This window comes from Lagenorhynchus albirostris, chromosome 3 (genome assembly GCF_949774975.1).
Source record: "Lagenorhynchus albirostris chromosome 3, mLagAlb1.1, whole genome shotgun sequence".
Classification (NCBI taxonomy): domain Eukaryota; kingdom Metazoa; phylum Chordata; class Mammalia; order Artiodactyla; family Delphinidae; genus Lagenorhynchus; species Lagenorhynchus albirostris.
In genome coordinates, this window is record NC_083097.1 from 39,412,435 (window position 1) to 39,435,979 (window position 23,545).

The 23,545-nt window shown below is 36.2% G+C and overlaps 1 long non-coding RNA gene across 1 annotated transcript in view; it reads left to right on the plus strand.

Moving 5' to 3' along the window:
- The first annotated feature begins 2,725 nt into the window (after window positions 1-2,725).
- The window catches only part of LOC132518050 (uncharacterized), a 48,861-nt gene continuing 28,041 nt past the window's right edge, over window positions 2,726-23,545 (plus strand). The window contains exons 1-2 of the long non-coding RNA XR_009539858.1: window positions 2,726-2,865; window positions 6,399-6,487. This is a non-coding gene — a long non-coding RNA (uncharacterized LOC132518050). The remainder of the gene's footprint in view (window positions 2,866-6,398; window positions 6,488-23,545) is intronic.

Consider the following 23,545-nt stretch of genomic DNA (forward strand, 5'->3'; position numbering starts at 1 on the left):
GTTATAAAAGTTCCTTTTTTTCTATGTACCATGTCTGCTCAGACAGGGCTTCAATCTCCACAGTCATAATCAGCCCCTGGAAAGTGAGGAAAAGTTTTTTATTTTTTCATGTTCAAAGACAAAACGTGGTGTATCCAGGAGAAACTTGTACTCTACATGTTTTACATAGCCTTTGTTCTGCATTTATAGCTCCTGTCATATCTAATTAATCATTTAACTTCAAACTCTATTTATATATAATTGACCACTGGATTTCATGAGTGCAATAGACAGGATTTTGCCCATTCACAAATACTTTAGAGTACTGATAAACTTTGCTATGTTATTATTCTATGAAGCAAATACACATCAGACTTTAATCTGGCGGCTCTCTTGTGCTGAACTTGCGAGGGAAATCCATGCAGTCGTCGAACTCCTACATTTCAGGCTACAGTTGAGCCTTGAACCAAGTGGGGCAGGGATTAATCACATATAATTTATAGTCAGCCTTCCATCCATGTTTCCTACCTATCTGTGATTCAACCAACCACTGACCCACTAACCAGTATTAGTACTGTAGTATTTACTACTGAAGAAACCTGTGTATAAGTGGACCTGCACAGTTCACACCTGCTTTGTCCAAGGATCAACTGTATATTATTCTGTATTATCTGTCTTAAGTTCTCAAACTGCACATGCAGCTGCACTGGGGCACTGCAGTAAACTCACAAGGATGCCACAGGATATTTAAAATTGAAAAACTTTAAAAGTTTGAAAGAAGCACAGTGATCCTTGACACCTGTTGGAATTCTGTGAACTACAAGCCCAAGATAGTTCACAGTTTCTGCATTAGATGGTGCTAGTAGGTATGATGTCATCATATCTTAACGAAGCTGAGTTTTCAGTGGTTCCCACAATAAAAAGAAAGAACCATGTATAAATCAATGCAAAACAGGAAATGAGGGGGGTGGTGTCCAATCTGATTCCCACGTTTGAGAACTTGTGCAATGCTGGGCAGCTGCATGCATGCATCTCATTACTAAGTAGTTGTGGTTATTCAAGAATGAACTAACATATTATTTTTTCTTTAAATTTTTGTGTATTATTTATATGTACTAAGTTTTTAGAACAAAAGTACTCATTCCTTTGTTTGGACTTCACTACTTACTAAATGGAATGTTAGGTATCTTTGTCTAGGAGCACCGTGAGGAAACTTCTTTAGAAAAGAAGAGGTCCATGAACAGAGAAAATCTGGAAATTTCTGTGATGGTGATTTCCACTAATCTGTAAGCTCCAGATGGTTAGGGACCAAGCCCACCTTGTTTACTGTTCCATTCCCAGCACCTACTGTAGTGTCTGGCATATCACTACCACTCAAATATACAAGTTGAGTTCTTTTATTCAGTAATCAAATGACGTAAATGGTCTTGATGAGTAAGCCGACTGCTACTGCAGGCATGGAAAGTAAGAGAAACTAAGTGTTCCAAGAAAAGATATGTTTCTTAGTAAAAATTGAAGGTTTGGATAAATTTTGAGTAGAAAGTCAATTTTGTCCAAGGCTTGCATCTATTAGGAGAATGATTCCACATTTTGATTTTTTTTCAGAAACAAGAGAAAGCAAGTTTTGAAATCATATTTGTGAGTATTTCTGCCAGTGCTAAAATGCTCATCAAATGAGAAGTGAAACTATTTGAAAATCAAAAAGGCATGGGTAAGTTCTTGCTTATGCATGTGGGTGCATAAGCTCCCACTTAAAATTACTCTTAAAATACTTAAAAATTACTTAAATTTAAAATTTAAAAATTAAAATTTACTTAAATAAAAAATACTTAAAATTTAAAAAAATTATTATTATTATTATTTATTATTATTTATTATTATTTTATTTAAGTAAAATTTATTTACTTAAATAAAAAATACTTAAAATTTAAAAATTACTTAAATAAAAAATACTTAAAAAATACTTAAAAAATTACTCTTAAAATACTCTTAAAATTATGATTCAAGCAAAATTCACCCCTCTGTACTTAACCTTTTCATGAAGTAACAGGTGGCAAATGTTTGAGTCAAGGCAACAAACCCATTTTTCCAGTGAATAAATATTCCAGTTATCTATTGCTGTACCATAAAGCACCCCAAAATTCAGTGGCTTAAAATAACAATTTACTCTTGTCACAATTCTGTGGGTTGACTGGACTCAGCTGGTCAATTCTTTCAGTTTTTCAGGAGATTGCAGTTAAGTGTTGGTTCAGTCAGGTAGCTAGATGACTAGGATGTCTTCTTTTTTATATCTGGTACTTAGGTTAGCTGGAAGAGTTAGGGATTGGCTGGGGATTTGGCTCTCTACAAGTCTTGTATTTATTATCCATTGTAGCATAACAAATTACCAAAGACCTGCAGCTAAAAACAACACAATTTATTATCTCACAGTTTCCACAGGTCAGGAGTTTGGCACACCTTAGTGGCATCCTCTGGCATCTCACAAACCTGCAATCAAGGTACTGGCCAGGGATAGGTTCTCACCTGGGGCTTCACTAGGGAAGGGATCCATTTCCATGGTCACTTAGGTTGTTGGCAGAGCTCATTTTCTTATGATTGTAAGACTGAGGCATTCAGCTTCTTGCTGGCTGTCAGCTGGATGCTGCCCACAGTTCTTTGCTATGTGGGCTTCCTCAAAATAGCTGCTTACCTCATCAAGCCAGTAAGAAGCATCTCCTAGCCTGTCTGCTACCAAAATAGACATCTTAGGTAATGTAACAAAATCATAGGAGTGGCAATCTATGATCTTTTCCATATTTTGTTGGTTAAAAGCAAGTCACAGGTCCTACCCACACCCAAGCAAGGAGGATTACACAACGGTATAGACGAGGAGGTGGGGATCATGGGGTAAGGGTGCCACAATTTTTAAGTTCCACCTGTACTGGATTACCAAAGGTTCTGTACTGTTTTATATGTTATGTTTGTGTATACTCTTTATTTGGATTATCATTTCTATCCCTATTGCTAGGCAAAATCTCATTTATCCTGCAAAATAAAGCTTTCTTACTTTTTTGGGTAGATCTTGCTGAAAATTCCCCTGAAAAAAAAAGACATATAACAATCCTTCTCTTCCCTTTTGTACCTTTTATCTTTTTCTTATTATTTATAATGTATTATAAAAATTTGCTCAATTGTCTGCCTCTCTTACCTTTATGATATTCTAAAAAGATTGGAATCATATCCTAATTATATTTGCATTTTCAATATTTCACACAGAGTTTAACACTTAATAACACTTGATTATATCATGGTCTCAACAACATATATTCTCCAATTGTTCAAAAAAAAGACAAAATTTATGACAAGGAACAATAATATCCATAATGGTTCGAACTTATTTTCTTCAAGATTAATATTTTATTGTCAATCAAGAGAAACCATAATAAAAGTGCATGCTACTAGGAGATACAAAGTATTTGTTTTAATAGTTTCATTATTATTTTTCTATTGTAATGATTACAATTATATGTAATCTAATTATTACATTATTATGGAGGATATTAGGATTTTCTTTGGGATTTTTTTCTGTGCTTTGCTTTTATAAGATCTAGAAGAAATGTGTAGAGTATTAACTCAGCTAGACACAGCAAAGATTTGGGGTTGATATTTATGTTAGATAGGAAAAAAGATCATAGGTGAATTTTATTTTCTTTTTTATGTTTAATTTTAATTTAGTGACATTGATTTATTTGAGAGTAGTTCTCATTGGGTGATGGGTTATTTTCTATAGCATGTACCTCTGTAATATTGAATTTGTATGACTTTATAATTTCTTTATATTTAGAAAAAATTATTTTAAGAAGAAACAACAAAAATAAAATATGATTTTTGAAAGACTAATTATAAACAATAAGATAAAATTCATGTTATTCAAAATATAATTTAAATACTGGAACTGCTAACTTTAATAAAGATTAGAGAAAGTCAGGAGAAACTAAGAAGTAAGTTTTTATTAACAAAATATATTTTTATATTACTCTTTTCATAACATAAACATCATAAACATCTTTCTATGTTAATAAATATACTTTTATAACATCAGTTGTAATGGGTTCACGGTAAAGAAATAATACAATTTATTTTACCAGTTGCTTTTTAAAATATTTCTAATTTTTTATTTGTAAAAATACCATTATGATGAATTGTTTTGTTCATAAATCCGTTTTCTGGTGGGACAAATTTCTAAATAAACAATCCTTAAATTAAAAAATTGTATTGTTTTTTCTTTAAGCTTTTAGCAAATATTTTGCTAATTTGCCCTCTAGAATAGTTGTGTCCAGTCACACTCCTATTTTCATATGTATGAGAGTTCCCACTTCTGTGTGTATATATCAGCTTCTATATGAGAATATGTGTTTGCTGATTTCATATAAAAAGTTTCTTACTTTCAAAATAAATGGTTGATTAATACATGAGTTAAATATTTTTTGTATGTTTGTTAATTTTTTGTTAGTTGTATCATCATATTATTACCCACTTTTTCTGAGAGTTTTGACTTTTTCTATTTTAACAGTAAGGGCTCTTTATATATTTTTGGGAGCAACCCCTTGTCTGTCAATCTTGCCATAAATAATTTTCACAGTTTATATTTGCTTTTTAAATCTATACATGGTATATTTGGAAATGCAGATGTTTAAAAATTATATAATAACATCTATTTATATATTATTAATTTTATGTTTACATGGCTTTGCTATATAATTATTAAGAATTTTACATTTTATTTTAGGCCTTTTGTGATTATTGCCTCAATCTTTCTTTTTGTGTTTAAATTTTTAAACTTTTTATTTTGAAATGATTAGATTCTCAGAGAAAGTTGAAAGCATAGTACAGAGGTCCTCATAAACCTTTCAACAAATTTCCGTCAATGGTAACATTTTATATAATACAATATCAAAACCAGAAAATTGACATTGACACAATATTGCTAACTAGACTATAGACTTTCAGATTTCAGCAGTTTTTATATGCACTCATGTGTGTGCATGTGAGTGTAGCTCTACAATATTCTATTGCATGTACAGATTCATGTAACCACCACCACAATCAAGGCACAGGACTGTTCCATTACCACAAAGGGACCCTCCTATGTTACGTCAATCCCCATCTCTCCATTCCTGGCGCCTGCCAACCACTACTCTCTTATCCATCTATAATTTTGTCATTTAGAGGATTTTTTTATCAAGGGAACCATGCAAAATATAACATTTTTTTGATTGGATTTTTTCACTCTGCCTAATACCTGGGTTTATTAAATGCATATATTTCTTTTTTTGGTTTTGTTTTGATACCTCCACTTCTCCATTTATTTTGTTTGATTTTATTATTTTGTTTGATTTTATTTTTTAACTTATTTTTTGATTTTGATTTGATTTGATTATTTAACTTATTTTTTTAAATTAATTTACGGTGTTAACCATTGTGATTGAGTGGTGGGAGGTGGTATAGAAGTCTCCACCTCCCTCCCCATCCAGATGAGGCGTTGTTAGGACTACTTCATGCCGCCTTACAGCTATCTCCTGGCCTTTGGCTTCACTGGTGGATCATCAAGCTCTTCTAACCCTTACTCTTCAAGTAATCCTTTGTTTAGGACACACAAGAGACCTGTAACTTAACTGTCCCTAAGGCTAAAATCTCTGTGCAGTGCTATTGAAGACTCATGATCCTTATATAAGGCCTCTAAAACTCACAGTCTCTGATATTGATGACAATGATATAATACTAGCTGCAGTTTATTGAGTACTTGGTATATACATTGAATAGTTTTCAGTTGATGTCTAATTTAAGCCTTACAACCACTGTACTAAATAGGTATTATAGCTCCATTTTACCAATGAAGAAACTAAAGCAAGTTAATATCAAAAATTTTAACTACTAAGTCCACAGTGAGGATTCTAAGGAAAGTCTGTGGAACATTACAGCCTGTGTAATAAACCATTCTATTATTAATATCACCAAAATTTGAACAAACTGTAATAAAAAATCCAAATGATCAGGAGATAGTATCTAAGAGATATACTTGTGGAAAAGATCTCTATTTTCTGCCCTTAACTATAGTGATGAATTAGGTGATACTAAACTTTCTGATGGATTGATACAACCACGGGCTTCTTCCTAGGAAAATAGTGACTCATACCACTGCTTTAACATTGGCCTAATTTTAATATACTGATTTCCCAGTTGGTTTAGACTTCTACATGAAAATCAACAGAAGATCCTCTCAGTGAGCAGTCTATGTTGGTCCACTGACATTAGATAGTTAGGGATTAGTTGACTACAGTAAAAGCTGTTGAATAATGCTTTTTTGAAAAGAGTGTCAACTTATCCTGACATTGTCCTGACATCTGTTAATATTTTGTATTCTTTATTTGATGATCTAGGCTTACCTAGTTAATCAGAACATAACAAGAAAGAGAAAGCCATCTCAACTCCAGAAAATGACATTGATCCCATCTGGAAAAGTGCTCAGGTAATATAATTCATTTGATACTGGTCTTTGCTGATCTTTTTCTTGTCCCCTCCAAGAAACAGAAGAACATTACCTACAACTTCCTGACTGAAAAGTTGGGAGAGCTCTACTCAATGTTTGAATCCACTCTTCTTAGTGATAACCCTTGAGAAAACTATACCAATCATCCCTTATCTACTGTAAGCGGCCTGGCTCAGAAAACCCATGGACTTCTCTTTTTCTAAGAACTAGTTAGACATACTCTACCTTTGGGCAGTTGAGGTTAGTCTATAGGTTATAGGAGCAGTGCCTTATCATAAACCATATATAAACTATAGGTTGAAATTTTCTCTCTCTTTTTTCTTTTTCTAATGAGTTGAACAATTCTTTCAATGTACCTTTCAATCTCTAAGATTAATTTCTTGGACATTTCCCCAGTGAGCTCCTAAGTGATTCTGATAAGGGTCCACTTTTTGTGTAAGCTTAATATTGCACATTCAAAAGAGATTTAAATTTCCAAATCATTTAATGTATGCATAGGGTGTCAGGGGAAGAAAGGGTAATTACACCAGTTATGGTCAACTTTAGGGATTCTTAAGTACATATTTTCTCCTATATTATTTTCTACCCACTTTTCTCATTCCCCTATTAAAAAAATAGTTAAGTTGATCATTTATCATTTGGGGATCTCAATGCTGAGAGTATCAATGGCTCCAATGGTGTCCTCTTTGGAGAGCTGAGGAACGTGAGAATTATTTTCTTATGGGCCATTCTTCTAGTCTGAGTCAATATTAATTTAAATTCTATAACTTTATGTAAAGAATGGGAGTGTTGAAAGATGGTAAAATGTATGATTTTGAGCAAGCACACAAAACTGTACTTCTCTCTCATCTGTGTTCAGAAACAACTAAAAAATAATGCTAGTGGGTCTGCAGATTGGAGCATTAAAATGATTTTTTGATTATTGATAAAAGTTGAAATGAACACTGTGGCTTAGGACAAATACCAAAAGGCACTAACTATCTGTTTTCTCTGGGTCTAGAAGTTAAAAAATCTGCCATTTGAGCAGATGCCTACCCAAAAAAGAGAAGGAGTAAGAGATTAAATTCCTCAAGTCAGAATTTTTGATAGATTAAATCTATTCAACTGAGAAGTTGGAATCAATGGCTGGCTATCATTGACCAAAAAGATAACCAGGGAAGTTAAAAGGAAAAAGAAATTATCTTCAGGGAAAGAAGGAAGGGTAGAGAAACATTTCTCCTTCTAACAGTAGGAAAGCTCTGGAGAAAATTTATCCATATATCTTACCACATTGTTCATTGCTTACACTTTCTTTAGCTCCTCTCTGAGGTGCATTTATCATCTAGGTCTGCCTTGCTAGCCACAAGACATGGGAAAACTACTCAACCGCTCTAATTTAGGGATCAATTTTTTATATGCCAAATGGTCATTATAATAGGACCTACTTCATAGGTTTGTTGTAAGGATTAAATGATGTAACTCATGACCAATCCTCATCATAGTGTCTGACACATGACAAGCATCAATAAATAATAGAGCAAAGCAATGTCTGTACCATATGAAATCTGATCTCACAGGTACCAGAAACTGAGTAATGTTTGATCACTTCCATGCCAAATTTAGCTCTTGGCCTAACTATGTCTAAATTTACTTATATGTAAGGTTGGCCTAGGATGATAAAGGATTGAGAAGAATTAGGTTAACTGCATCGTTGACACTGGTATTTATGGCTTTTAGTTTCTAGCGGGGGAGGAAAAAAAATCTAATTCTTGGCCCAAGGGAAAATTACTGTAAGAATATGGAGTCACATAGAATTTCAAAGGAATGCTGAAGAAACAGACAACTGATGAAGTTTCAGAAGCAAGAACTGATCTTTAGTTGAAATGAAGGAGAAATGTAAGCCAATTTTAAAAATCTTGTATTCCTCAGCCTTGGAGAGAGAAAAACCATTTGCTTGTATTGAAGACATGTTCTTGCCTCTTGGCTGTACAGATGGTAACAGAAAGGCTCTAAAAGAAGTTTTCAAAAACCAGACTTCCCTAGAGAGAGGACTCAGCAACTTGATATAGCAACTTCCCAAAATGGCACAGAACAGAGAAAAGGTGATACCACATATGGAAACTGTGGGTGTTAGAAAGGGCACATTGGTTCCAGGTAGCCTAAAAGCAATATGTAGCTACTCTGGTGACCTTTTGCTGGTCAAAGACCATTTAAAATTTCAGATCAGATGATCAATGGAGAGATTCTCTTCTGAACTTCAACAACATATTGCTCTCAGGATAAGTAACACTTTCAATAAAAAGATTCAGTTTATTTTTTTCAAGATAAAATTTTCCACTGAACAATATATTGGATCCTTTATAGTTTATATTATTGGAATAAAAACTTCTATCCTGACAGCCTAGATTTAGTCAACTTCTAGGAACTTCAGTAGAAGGACTTAATTTCCATTTCTGGGACAATGTTGCAAAATTGATTTTTATGCCTATTTCTGCACTGCTATATAGTCCCTCCCTCCCTCTCTTCCTTCCTTCCTTCCTTCCTTCCTTCCTTCCTTCCTTCCTTCCTTCCTCCCTCCCTCCCTCCGTTCCTTCCTTCCTTTCTTTCTTTTTTTGTTAGCTAGTTTGTTAGGTATTGGAAATATTGTGCCCATCAGAGTAACAAGGGAGTTCTCACGGGCTTTGAGGACTGGATACAATTGAGAACTACCTTATTATTCTAAGTCCTACCTCTGTCTGGCTATGTTATTTCTTGGAATATATTTGACCTCAAGATAATTCTTTGCTTTGCTTTACTGGTCTTTGTTTTGTTTTTTAATTTTGTAAAGTGTTTTAAAACAGTAGTGTATTTTACACTTTCCTAAAGTATTCTTAATTAATTTGGCTAATACAACTAGAGTGATATTGAAGAAACAAGCTATACATTTTCTAATATTAAGTAGGTAACACATTTTAGTTTTTATTGCAGTGGCTTTTTATGTACAGTGCATTTGGAATATAGCAACATTATTTTCCAAAATGTTACTTTAGGGAGTCATTCTTATACTAAGAGAAAAAGAAATAATATATAAGAATAACATATATTTTTAGTTAGATTGCTACAGATATTTTATGTTCTAGAATTTATTCTAGTTTTACACTTACACTGCCAAAAGTTAATATTTTTACTCAGACAAACCTTTAGGGCACTTTAAAATCTCTTTATCACACTCAGCTCAATTAAAAACTATGTCCCAAATGTCAGAATCTTTATCAAATGCTAAATAGCATACAGGGAAGGAATTTCTAAGTATCTAAAAGCCAGTCAAGAATTAAATTGCTCCCAAGCATCAGTTAGTATGTGGAACAAAATACCTTTGTTATAATTCTATTTTCTTACCATTTCAGTTTTTAGAAGTTGGTTTACCTTTCCACTTACCGTGGATATTCTTGTTTAAATCTCCAATGAAATAAAAAACATTTATTGAAATAAATGTTTACCTTTAAAATTTTTTGTCTTTACATTAACTCAGGTTGAGACAAAATTGCTGTATTCTAAATGTCCACAAAAATGCTTAAAAATGAAATGGATTAAAATGTAAATATTTTCTTTGGTACTTGTGATGCAAAAATATGAGTCTTTGAATTGCCCCACTGTTCATGGCAAAGCAATGTCTGTACCACGTCCAATATGATCTCACATGTACTAGAAACTGGAGAGTTTAAAAGCCCTTCTATTCTTTCCCTTTCAGTAACTGCCTTCACCCTTTGGGGCCACTTTCATGTGCCAGACCCAGTGGAGCTGTGTTAACATTAACACAATCCCCCTGACAGAAAATCAGATCAATTGTAAGCCAGTTCTTTACTGAGGTAAACAGCTTTAAGGGCTGACTGGAAACCCACTTGACAAAATAAATATATATTTGTTACCCCAGCCTTGTTTATCTCTCATATCTGCTTTTTTTTATTACATAAAGGAAACCTAGTCTTAATATAATAGTGAATGTCATTTTTAATAAAGTTCTCTTTCACTTCACAGAATTAAGTCTACCTAGGATTGGTTCTCTTTAAAGAGAAGGGAAGTAACATTTGCTATGTGTGTGCTTCTCCTGTCATGTATTGGGCAACTGTGTGGTGACAATACTCTGTCATTCCCAGTTCATTGATTAGTCATTCCTGTAAGGATTACACAGATATGTATTCCTGTAAACAACACTCAGAAAACCACACTGTATCTGTTTTGACTTCTTTATTCTCCACAGCAACCCTGAGAATACAGTATTGGTCCATTTCACAGAGGGGGCAACTGAGTCATAGAGATGTTCAGGAATGTAGTTTGGGATAAGCAACTACTTAATTAACTTGGGCCCATTTAACTGCAAAGTTGGTACCTTTCTCTTTTTGTTTTTTTGTTGTTTTTTTTTTTTGGTTGGTTTGCTTTGCTTTGCTTTTTGGCCACGCCGCATGGCATATATGGGATCTTAGTTCCCTCACCAGGGATCAAACCCCGGCCCGCTGCAGTGGAAGCACAGAGTCCTAACCACTGGACCTCCAGGGAAGTCCCAGTACCTTTCCATTTCTCTGCCTCATGAATTGGATGTTTCTACTACAAGTGTGTGTGTGTGTGTGTGTGTGTGTGTGTGTGTGTGTGCGTGTGTGTTTGTGTGTTCTGACAAAAATCAATGATGTTTCCAGTACTAGTTAAGAAGAGCGCATTTCCCCAGTCTGAACAGTTTCTGATTTGAAAATGAAATCTAATTTCTCTCATCAGATGAACAAAAACATGTTTACAAGAACTTACTATACAGTTGAACAATAAATAACAATAACACCCTACATTTTATACAACTTTACAGCTTGCAAAGCAGTTTCATATCTAATCATCTCATTTTGTTTTTCAAACAACACTGGGTATAATTATTATATGAATTTTCAAATCAAATTTATGCCAATAAGACTGGGAAGCTTAAAGAGGTGGTACAGGGCCAAGGGTTGAAAAAAAAATCAAAATTGTGTTATATAGTCCAAAGCAAATGAGAAGCAGTATCACAGTAAACAAACAAAAAAGCACTGCATTTGCAGTTCCAAAACCTGGTTGCTATTTTCCAGCTGGACAAGAATGCAGCACAGGAAGAATTTAGTACTCACCTCTCAAAGCCCCAATTCCTTCATCTTTAAATTAAGGGATTAAATTAGAGATAAATACTGAGGCTCCTCATTCAATCTATTTTAACATAGATATCTCCTGGTCTAGATAAGGTTTCCCAAAGTCTAAATCTATCCCCCAAATTTCTGCAATGTCATCCCTGTTCCCAGCTTGTATTCCCCTGGGTACCAGGTACCCCTGGGCTCCTCTTTGTGTGTGCTGTCCCTGGTTTGCATTATGTCTACCCAGGTGTGAAATTCTGCCCCTTCCTTGGCTGCTAGGAACAAAACAAAAGGTAAACAATGAGCATACATAATTGTAGCAGATTCTACTAAAGTTATGGTCATAAGGTGGAATCCCATGGTTCATATGCACAAAAACCCTCTCAATTCCGCATAAGACGTTCCTTCTCATAAAGTCATGTTGGGTACCCTGCCAACAGCAATTTTTCTTTCATCCACCTATACCTAGCCTTCCTTCAATGTATTAGTCTGCTCAGGTTGCCATAAGATAGCATAGACTGGGTGGCTTAAATGACATAAATTTACTTTCTCAGTTCTGGAGATTAGGAGCCCAAGATCAAGGTGCCAGAAGGGTTGGTTTCTGATAGATTTCTCTAACTGGTTTGCAGACAGCTGCCTTCTTCTTGCTGTGTCCTTACCCTGTTTTTCCTCTGTGCAGAGAGAGAGAAGAGAAAAATAGAAAGAAAGAGAAAGCGAAACAGAAAGAGAAAGAGAGGAAAAGAGAGAAAGAGAAGGCAAAAAACAAAGAGAAAGAGAGAGAGAGAGAGGGAGAAAGAGAGCGCCAGCGAGCACTGCCTAGAGTCTCTTCCTCCTTTTACAAGGGCACCAGTCCTATTGGATTAGGGTCCCACCCTTATAATGTCATTTAACCTTAATCACATCCTTAAAGACCCTATCTCCAAAGAGAGTCACATTAGAGACTCAATGTATGAATATTTGGGGGAGGAGCCTAATTCAATCCAGAACATTCCATTATTCCAAGTTCTCTCTCTACTTCCTTTTTCTTTCTTGCTCTCACTCTCACTCTTCTAGTGCTCTGAAACATCCAAATTCTTCGCTTCTCAAACACCTTCTGGGTCTTAATTCTAAACTTGCATTCCAAGTGCTCAATTTGGAGGATGGGAAGAGGAAAGAAAGGGAAGGAAACAGAAGGAAAAGAAAGACAGTCTTCTATTGCTACATCTCTCCTTTAAACATTTGTAATATATAAATGGTATGTGTTGCACTGGCTCTTCAAAGTACAAGAAAGCAATATACCTAGATTTACCAATTTACATATAAAAATATGATTGCCAGAACCTCCTCATTTTATAAGGTTTTAATGACACAATGAGAAAAGTGTACAAAGCACTGTGAATTCTCAGGAAAGAACAGTGCTATAAATATACAAGCACAGAAATCCAGACTTCACCGATACAGTGACCAAATAGTCTGTTTTAAAACTTGGCAAAAATATTAATGCACATGTTTCAGTTAACCAGACAGAAATTTTGCGACTTGGAGGACATCATAATTTTGCAGTTATGATACCTATCCCAGTGCCCAGGACAGGGGTATAGGCACATAGATGGTATTTAACCAATATTTGTGAAATGAATGAGCTAGTTTTATCACTTAAAGCCTGCTTCTATGTCCTAAAGTTACTAGTTTTATTTTGGTAAATTGTATTTTAAAAAATTGAGGTTAAAAATGTATATACATAAACACATGGCAGCTGTAGCCTGTTGTCTTACCTTCAATCAGGCCTTGTGGTAAAGCACATGTTAATGCTTTGTTGACAGGCTGCAGTATAAATTAGAGGCATTATGGTTCAAAGGAGAGGAATTTACCTTCGCTTTCCTTTGTGGAAGTTCTGCACTGATGCATGGGTGTCCACATCCATTCGTGCCCACCTGGGCCTAACTTCAAATATGAGTTGATGCTTTTCTTTTCTTTCTGAATTGCATCCAGGCTGAGTAGATGGCAAATGCTCAGTTCTCTCTAAAGCAAGTTGGGATTTAGTAAAGCAGTTGGGTTACCCTCCTGGCACAAAGAGCAGCAACACAGCTGAGGAGGATTGATGATTTTTAACAGCAAGAGAATATTTGAGCCTTCCTTCCATGAGATGCCAGTGGAAGAAGCTAGAAAATAGTGAGTTCAGGTTTCTTTACTCTTGACATGATTTAAGTTTTCCGACTGTGCAAAAAACTTTAAAGACATATTTTAAAACTTTCAAGCAGCTATTGGAACATCAAAACGTTCTTGCTCAGAAGTGACTGGATGGGGCTTCCCTGGTGGCGCAGTGGTTGAGAGACTGCCTGCCGATGCAGGGGACACGGGTTCGTGCCCCGGTCCAGGAGGATCCCGCGTGCCGTGGAGCGGCTCGGCCCGTGAGCCATGGCCGCTGAGCCTGCGCGTCCAGAGCCTGTGCTTCGCAACGGGAGAGGCCACAGCAGTGATAGGCCCACGTACCGCAAAAAAAAAAAAAAAAAAAAAAGTAACTGGATGATTTAATTATAAATTGTTCTGAATATTTTGAAACATTTTCCTTCAAAGTAATATATTTCAATGAATATGAATGTAATTGGTACATTCACTGTACCTCCAAATGCAAAATGTGCCTATGTTTGCATATGTTTTCATCTAATTACACAACCTAATTTTAAGAGGCTATGCCTTCATAGGCTTGAAGACGAGGTACTGAGTTTTTGTTTTTTTTAATTAATTTCTATTGGAGTATAGTTGCTTTACAATGTTGTGTTAGTTTCTGCTGTACAGCAAAGTGAATCAGTTATACACATATCCCCTCTTTTTAAAATTTCCTTCCCATTTTGGTCACCACAGAGCATTTAGTAGAGTTCTCTGTGCTATATAGTAGGTTCTCATTAGTTATCTGTTTTATACATAGTAGTGTATATATGTCAATTCCAATCTCCCAATTCATCCCACCCCCCTTCCTCCCTTGGTGTCCATAAGTTTGCTCTCTACAGTTGTGCCTCTATTTCTGCTTGCAAATAAATTCAACTGTACCATTTTTCTAGATTCCACATATGAGCGATATTATATGATATTTGTTTTTCTCTGTCTGACTTACTTCACTTTGCATGGTACTGAGTTTTTACGATTAAGGATTCACTCTGTCTTTTCTCCTGTGAATGAGAAACAAAAAAGTTAAGTAGAAGCTTCAATATTCTGTCTGTCATTGATGAACAGCTTGAATCCAAATCTTGGCATCACTAGATATCTTTAGCCTTGTAACCAGAAACTCCCAAGGATTTTATCGGGACAACATCCTTCTTCATAGGAAAATGCCTTAATCCTGTAGTTTATTTGTTCAGCTTCTAGGAATATCTTGCGCTTGTCCAAATAGAGTTCTGTGAAGGTTGGGGGTTTAAGTGGAGGATGGAGGTTGTATCTGGAGGCATCAGCACCGACAGATGTCAGAGACCAGTCACAGACATTGATATTTCCAGTTGCAAATTGCAGCTGTGATACTGACTGACTGACTAGAGTAGCTGGCTAGAGACGTTCCTAGGCTGTCAGCATAGTTAGGGGCACAGGCCCTGGCATCCAACTCAGGCTCAAATCCTACTGGCTCTTCTACTCATTAGCTGGTCATCTTTGGATGAGTTATTTCACCTATTAAGCCTCAGTTTCCTCATTTATAAAATGGGGTAAAATGGGGCTAATAACACCTAATCCGTGGCAAGCTGCCATGATTACATAATTTAGGTAATTGGTGCCAAGTGCAGTGCCTGTACTGCGTGCTCTCTAAATGTGAGTAGGGTTATAATTAGAGGCATGGCCTGGATTTGGTGACATCTTAGAGCCATAGGTCACAGCCCTGCCTGCACATTAGAATCACCTGCAGAACTTTTAAGAAATGCCAATGCCCAGGCCCACCCTGGAGATTAATTCAATTTAAAGCTCCCCAGGTGATTCTAATGTGCACAAAGGTTGTGCACTGCCATAGACATGCCAGTTTTCAAATCTATAAGGGCTTTTAGCAATCAGTGAAACCGATGGCCTCCTTTTCCAGATGGGGATGAGAACCAGTATAGTTCAATGATTTGTCTATAGGACCATTTTTAGTAAGTGGCAGGGGATGCAACCTTCCTGATTTCTAGCCCAGAATACTTTCTCCTTTATAGAATATATTAAAACCTGACATACTTCCCCTGATAGTTTTAGGGATTTTGTCATTTATTAAGTTAACTGGTAATGAGATTTTGTACTATGGTGGCTGAACCTGGTTAATATACCATGCTCCTTTGATAGGATAGTATTCCTGAAGCTTTGTTGTGAAGGTGTAGCATATAAGGGAATATAAGTTTTCCTTAGAATAAGGAGTTGTACCTGTTGGCCATTTGTATGTCTTCTTTGGAAATATATCTATTCAGTTCCTCGGCCCATTTTTTTTTTTTTTTTTTTTTTTTTGGTACGCGGGCCTCTCACTGTCGTGCCCTCTCCCGTTGCGGAGCACAGGCTCCGGACGCGCAGGCTCAGCGGCCATGGCTCACGGGCCCAGCCGCTCCGCGGCATGTGGGATCTTCCCGGACCAGGGCACAAACGCGTGTCCCCTGCATCGGCAGGCGGACTCTCAACACTGAGCCACCAGGGAAGCCCTCAGCCCCTTTTTAACTGGATTTTTTGTTTTTTAATTGAGCTGTGTGAATTCTTTATATATTTTGGATATTAATCCCTTATCAGATATTTGGTTTGCAAATATTCTCTCTCATGTACGACAACATAGATGAAACTGGAGGGCATTATGCTAAGTGAAATAAGTCAGACAAAGACAAATATTGTATGATATCACTTATACGTGGAATCTAAAAAAGCCAAATGCATAGAAACTGAGAGTAGAATGGCGGTTATCAGGGGCTTTGAGGGTGAGGGAAATGGGGAGATGCTGGTCAAATAGACCACAGACTTCCAGTTAGAAGAAGAATATGTTCTGGGATTTAGTGCACAGCATGGTGACTGGAGTAACAGTAATATATTATATGCTTGGAAGTTGTTAAGAAAGTAAAGCTTATATGTCCTCACCATAAAAAAGAAATAGTAATTATGTGACCTATTGGAGGTGTTCACCAAGGCCATGTTGGTAATCATTTTGCGAAATAACCGCATATCAAATCAACACTTTGTACATCTTAAACTTACTTAATGTCATGTGTCAACTGTATCTCAATAACGCTGAAAAGAAAAAAAGGAGCTGTGTGCATGATCTCCAAAGTTGTATTCTTTTGGGTTTATCCTTAGGACAAAGAAGCAAAGCGTTTCTCCTTTGTGCCTGAGTGTCTCAGGTATGCAGTACAAGTACCTGACTGGCACAAACTGATCACAGTGCTGGAGGCTGGGGAGCAGCTTCAGTGACCCCTGCTTCCAGGACTGTTGCTTTTCTCCCCCTAGTTGCCCCAGTTACACAGCTGCTGGAGCGGCACCGTTAATTAGGTGATGTGTCTCGTTCCCCACCATCTGGATGACACTGCCCGCCCAGTCCCATCCCAAGTCTCCCTTCTGGCGCATTGTACACCATGCCCCTCCCCCTTAAGAAGCACTTGGGGACTCAGCCCCTCACTTGAGCTCCATGTGGGGTGTAGTGGTGTGTCGGGTACCACAAGGGAAAGTGCCAGGGACAGTTCAAGCAAGAGACCCTGCAGTGTAAAGTAACCAAGAAAAGAAGACTGAAGTTGAAGTAAACCTTGTGTGACTGAATTGGGATATCTTCTCAGGAAGCAGTAACAATTCAAGTGTTTTACCATATTCTCAAATCAAAATGTCTGAAGCTTGCAAACATACTTGTGCAATAGAGAATTTATACATTAGGAGATGCCTTACTGTATATATACATATATGTTACATATAAATTGTAAAATGCTTCACTCTACTTTCCTTACATTTTCTATGATAAAAAATGAGTTGCACTTGGTGTTGGGTAAAAAGAAAGACCCCAGTAAATACGTTAGAACATCATTTTCAAGCATTTCTGAATCTTTTCTTTTTACATCCAAATTTCTTGATGGAGAGTCTTCAATAAGATAAAACTATTCTAAGAATATTATATATGTGTGTGTGTGTGTGTTTGTATATACAATATGCAGTATTCTACAGTTGATTATTTCAAGAAAATTCGCGGTTATATAGGAGTGCCTGGTAGGAATTGAAACCACATTGAATTTTTGTAAGTGATACAAAATTAGGTTTGTTTAATAATTTGTACAAACCATTACTCTTAAAGAAATTGAACTGCACCCAGACTAAAATTCCCAGATTCATCCTCCTGCCAAATGTTATTAGCAGCAAGTTAAAAGTGCGCCTGCTGTCACTGTGACCTCAGCTGACCTCTTAATTTCTTGAGTTCAAGTCCAATTAACCTCTAGGAAGAGGCACAACTGTTCTAACCAGACAAGTCAATAGAATCCAATAGTAATCATTTCATTTTCTGCCTTGTCAAAGGGTGGCCCTCCCACCTAACCCATTTCACACAAAGGTGGTCATTTATCACCGCTTAGAGAACTGTACTGAGCCATGTCCAAGCCCTGCCTGAAGTACATTCATCAACTGCACAGACAGGGGCTGGGGTGTGCTGTGCTTTGGGAGGGCTTAGCAGAAGGTGCTGCTGGAAAACCTGCCTTGTCTCTGCAACCTGTTGGTGTGCTTTGCATAACAGCACCCAGCGTGTGGACCCAGACTGAAAGTGGTAAATGGGTAATGTATTTCCTTCAAGGAAAGCTATCCCCTTCCTGAAGAAAATATAAAGTCTTTCTTTCCAGGGCAGCCAGACATTGCTATAATCATTTTTAAAAGACTCACTTGGAAAGTAAATGGTGAAAAAAAATCATTAAAAAGAACTAGATATGTACAACCAAACCTCTTTCCTATCTAGGCTGCTCCTAGAAAATGAGGGAAGACCATTACCTGTGTAGTTCACGTAAAATAAAGTTTACTTTAAACCAATTTTCTAGATGACTATTCACAAATAATCTAAGATGTTCATGGTAACACATGCATTTCCAGAAGTAGTTCTCTGAAATAAGAATTTTTTCTGAAAATGACATTTTATTTACTCTAATATTAATATGACTTATGAACTGATTTATTAGAAACTGAATTCTAGAAAGGATCTAAAAATGAATTAAGGTAAAATATTTTCAGTGCTTCCAATTACATAAAATATCAGTATGGAAAGTTGATATTATTTTATTTATATTCCTATGACAGAGCTATGGATATTTACATATATATGCCCATTTTCTTATGCTTTGATTGTTATCATCTCAATAAATATGAAAAATTATAAATAAGAAACTGATTATTGAGAAAATATATAATGTGTCTGCTCTGGCAGCCACTTAAAACTAACAAACAAAACTTCTCAATATAGTATTTACTTTTATATTGGGTCTTTTGGGCTCTGTGGATTTAATATTTTTTTCTTAAAAAAACAAATTTCTGAACTAAGGGTCAATGTCCTTTGGCGTCACTAAGATTGTAACCTCATATCTTGCCTTTCATTTATGTTCCTCTATTTCTTTTTTATGTTCCATTTCTACTCTTTTCACCAAAGAACAATAACTATAAGGTACAGAAAAGGATACTAAATGGGCAGAATTAACAATGCCAGTTCCAGACTAAGTTCCTCTCCAAAAGTGAGGCCACTTTTGTAATGGACCCTAAGGTATAAGGAATTGGTCCCCCGCTTTCTAGAATAACACTGTCCAATAGAACTTTCTATGAAGATGGAAATGTTCTGTAACCTTGCGTTCCAACAGAGTAACCAATACAGCCACATGTGCCTATGGAGCCCTTGCAATAGGGCTACTGCTGCTGAGGGACTGATAGCGCAGTATCTAGAATTTTCTCAGTTTTCACTGGTTGGGACTTAGCAGGTAGACTCTGCCCTTGAAAATTAACAAACAACCTCATACTCTCAAAGGTACAATTGACCTTCACCTTTGTTTCTGCCTTTACATTCTCACTGAGTCTGTGGCTTTTAGCTGTGTGTCTAATAACACGTGCATGGGCAGGATATGCTGATCTTAATCTCACACAAACAGGCCCAGAGTCTCAGTATGGATAGTAACAGACCTATGTGGGAATTAGAGTTATTTTCAATAGGAATTAAAACATAAAACTTTATGACATCTCACAGACTTCTAGGAGGATAGTCTCAACATGATCTGAGTTTGGTATACATGGATTAATTGGTAAATGTGAAGGACTTAGGCTACTTTTGACAAAAGAAATGATTGCTCCTTATATCGTATGCATATATTCCTTAAAGTTACAGAATGTCTCTTGCAAATAGGTTGACATTGGATGTGAATATTTTAAGATCAATACAGAGATTGACATAAGGAAACATTTAGGCAGCTTTGGATTATTATTATAAAGATATAAAATATTGTTTCTGTGAATTAGCAAACTGTCCTCCAATGACTATTCACATGTATGAGACAAAAAACAGCAGTGAAAAAAAATTCTCTCTAATTTAGTTGTTCGGTTTCCTACTGTCTTGTATTAAAAGCTACCTAATAGAATTTATAGTTGGAGAAACCTTTTAGGCAGCACTCTTTGTATTTTTTATTAAGTCCAAACTCAGAGAATCTACTTAATGTCAATTCTGTACAATGGTTATACTGCAGAGCATATTTTATTTTAAATCTGCAGGACATGATGATAAATTGATAATTGACCCCAAGGCCATTATAAATAAAGAGGCCCTGTTTTTCATTAGTACAGTATTACCTAGTCATAAGGGAAAGAAGATCAATGCTAATTTTGCCCTGAGAAGTGAGCAATCAAGAACTCATGGTTTTAAAAACACACGTTTAAAGAAAGCAAATTTCTAGTTGTGAACAGTAGAAGAAAATGCAATTATAGGAACATATGATTAGAAACATGCCAAAAACAGTTTGTGTTGTGTGCTGATAAATAGAACATTCTTAACTGTGTTTACTTAAAAAAAAATCTAGCTGAGAAATAAACTAAAAAATATCAGGTAATATAATTCCTGTTGGCATTCTTGTTTAGGGTATCCAGGTATAATTGTCTCATGTTGACATTCCCACCCTGGGAGGGAGCAGTTTCCTTAAAAGTTTATTCACGTGAAGGTCATTTTAAACATGCTCCTCAAACCCACATACAGTTACACCATATGTAGACCACCTGTCTCAGCTCTATTGGCCCTTGTTTCTTTAATAAATGAACAAAATGTGTTTGGGGACTCTTGCTACAAGCAAAGGTATCATGGAACATACAAGTTCTAGAAAACACAGTCAGTGATCTTGAAGATCCAAATGGAGAGAGAATGGAGACTTCCTGAAGGTAATATTTTATAAATATAATAGCAGATATTAACCAACCACTATGCCCATGCAAAAAAATAAAGAGATATTATGAATTTAAGAGCACTAAAAAAGACTATCAAGAAATATACTGAGTTTAAAAATAGTCTTGAAGAATGAGCAGAATTTTAATTGATAAGCTACAGGGGAAGTTTGAGCTTCAAGCATACCACTAAGAACATGAAAAGACAACCTATGGAATGGGAGAAGATATGAACAATTCACATATCTAATAATGAACTAGGATCTCTAAAGAAGATATACAAATGGCCAACAAGCACACGAAAAGATGCTCACCGTCTTAGTCATTTGGGAAATGCAAATCAAAGCCACAATGAGACATCACTTCTTACCCACTAGGATGGCCAAATAAAGAAAGATAAACAATAAAAAGTGTTAGCGAGGATACACAGAAATTGCCAGTGGACTACAACATAGGGTAGCCACTTTGGCAAACAGCTTGTCAGCTCCTCAGAAAGCTAAAACTAGAGTTAACATGTAACCCAGCATTCTACTCCTAAGTATACATCCAAGAGGATTGAAAATATATGTTTACACAAAAACTTGTACATAATGTTTATATTAGCATTATTCACAAAAGCAAAAAAGTGGAAACAACCCAAATGTCCATTAAGTGATGAATGTATAAACAAAATGTGGTATATCCATACAACAGAATATTATTCAGCCATACCCAGGAATGAAATACTGATACATGCTACAACATGGATAAACTTCAAAAACACACTGAGTGAAATAAACCAGACACAAAGGCCATGTACTGTATGATTCCATTCATATGAAATGTCCAGATAGGCAAATCCATAGGAAAAGAAAGTAGATTTTTGGTTTCTAGGGAGGAGGGGGAGGAGGGTGTAGGGAGTGACTGGGAATGGGTACAGGGTTTCTTTTTGAGTTGATAAAAATATTCTGGAATTAGATAGCAGTATGATTGTGCAGCTTCATGAATATACTAAAAAACACTGAACTGTATATTTAAAAGGGTGAATTTTACAGTGTATGGTTCATATCTCGATTATTTAAAAACAAGGATGCAAGAGACTCTCTGGATAAAGTGAGTGCGTGGTATAAACAAAGAAGAGAAAAGGTGAGAAGGAACAAGAAATATCTGGAAGAGGATAAATGATCTTGTCAATAGTAGTTATAGGATGGAGACGAATATCCTTTGTAGTTATATATAGTAGGGAGGTGAAGTTGAAATGGTTGGATGAAGGAAAGATGAGGGACGGTTTCAAAGGGTAGGCTAAGGAGTTTGGCACTTATTTGTTGATATTAAGGAGTCGAATTAATTTGGCAGTAGTATTATTTTATCTAATTTGGAAGGAGAAAAAGCTGGAAGGGGCAGATCAGCTACCCAAAATGCATATTGGTTTCCCTGAAAAATAGGAAAATATCATATCTGGTAGCTGAGGTGATGTGGAGAGAGAGTCATGGGGTGTGGGCTGAAGATCAGAAGCAACTGAGAGGTAGTTTCCTGGAATCAAGAATTTCCCTCTGACCAGAAGAGAATGTCGCCTGTTTTCTACCATGTACCAAGTAAAATGAAATCTGTATCTTTAAAAGTACGAGAAGAATTTCATATTTTACTTTAGATGTGTTATTAAACAGCAACTATGATCTCTTCTGAAATGTTGCTAATAATTTTAACAAAGCCTTTTTATTCTTTACGGAAAAACAGAGTGACTCATCAACAGGGAGAAAGTTAATCAGGGTTAGGAATTTAGTTAAACTGTAAAGGAACTAGAGGCTAGGATAAATCTGGGAGGAAGGGCTGGAAGAAATGTTTGCCTACAAGGCAAATGCACAGTTCTCTGCCTGGTGACAAATAAAATGGTAGCAACATTAGCAAAGAAAGGGAAGTTTAGAAAGGAGATACTGATATCATGGAGTCATTGATTCAATGAGCACCTGCTGATTTTCTTCTATATCGCACATGGTCTCCACTGTTCAGGTGCTCAGAACCTCTGGGAGATTCTCTTTCCTCGTAAACAATTACAATAAAATGTGACAGCATAAAGCTGGGCAGAAGGAAAAGTTGGTGGAGGATGAACCAGAGAAATTGTGACAGAGAACTGTCTATTTGAGGTATGTACTAAAAATTAATAGAAGCTCCCCAGGCCAGAAAATCAGCAAAAGACTTCAAAGGTCAGAGAGCAGTGTTTGCACTCCTAGGGAAACCAAGACTAGGGAGCATTCTGAGTGTTGATGAGAAATGTGGTGAGGTTGGATCCTCAGATACTGGAAAGGGAGAAGATGCTAGAAGATATTGGTGATGATATAGATTTCAGCTTTCATTCCATTGATAATGGGGAATCAGTGAAGTTTGTAAAGCAGAAAAAAACAGGATTATATTTACATTCTGGAATTATTAATATTGTGGTGGGATTTGAGGGTTGAAGGGGTGAGCAGGCTGGCTAGGATTTTGTTCTCTTCTCAATAAGAGACAATGAAGACCTCCTCTGGGGCTGGTAGAGGACACGGAGAAAAAGGAACAGATTCAGGAGCTATTTAGAAGGATGTTAACGGAAATAAGTGATGTGATAGAGGGAGAAGGTGCG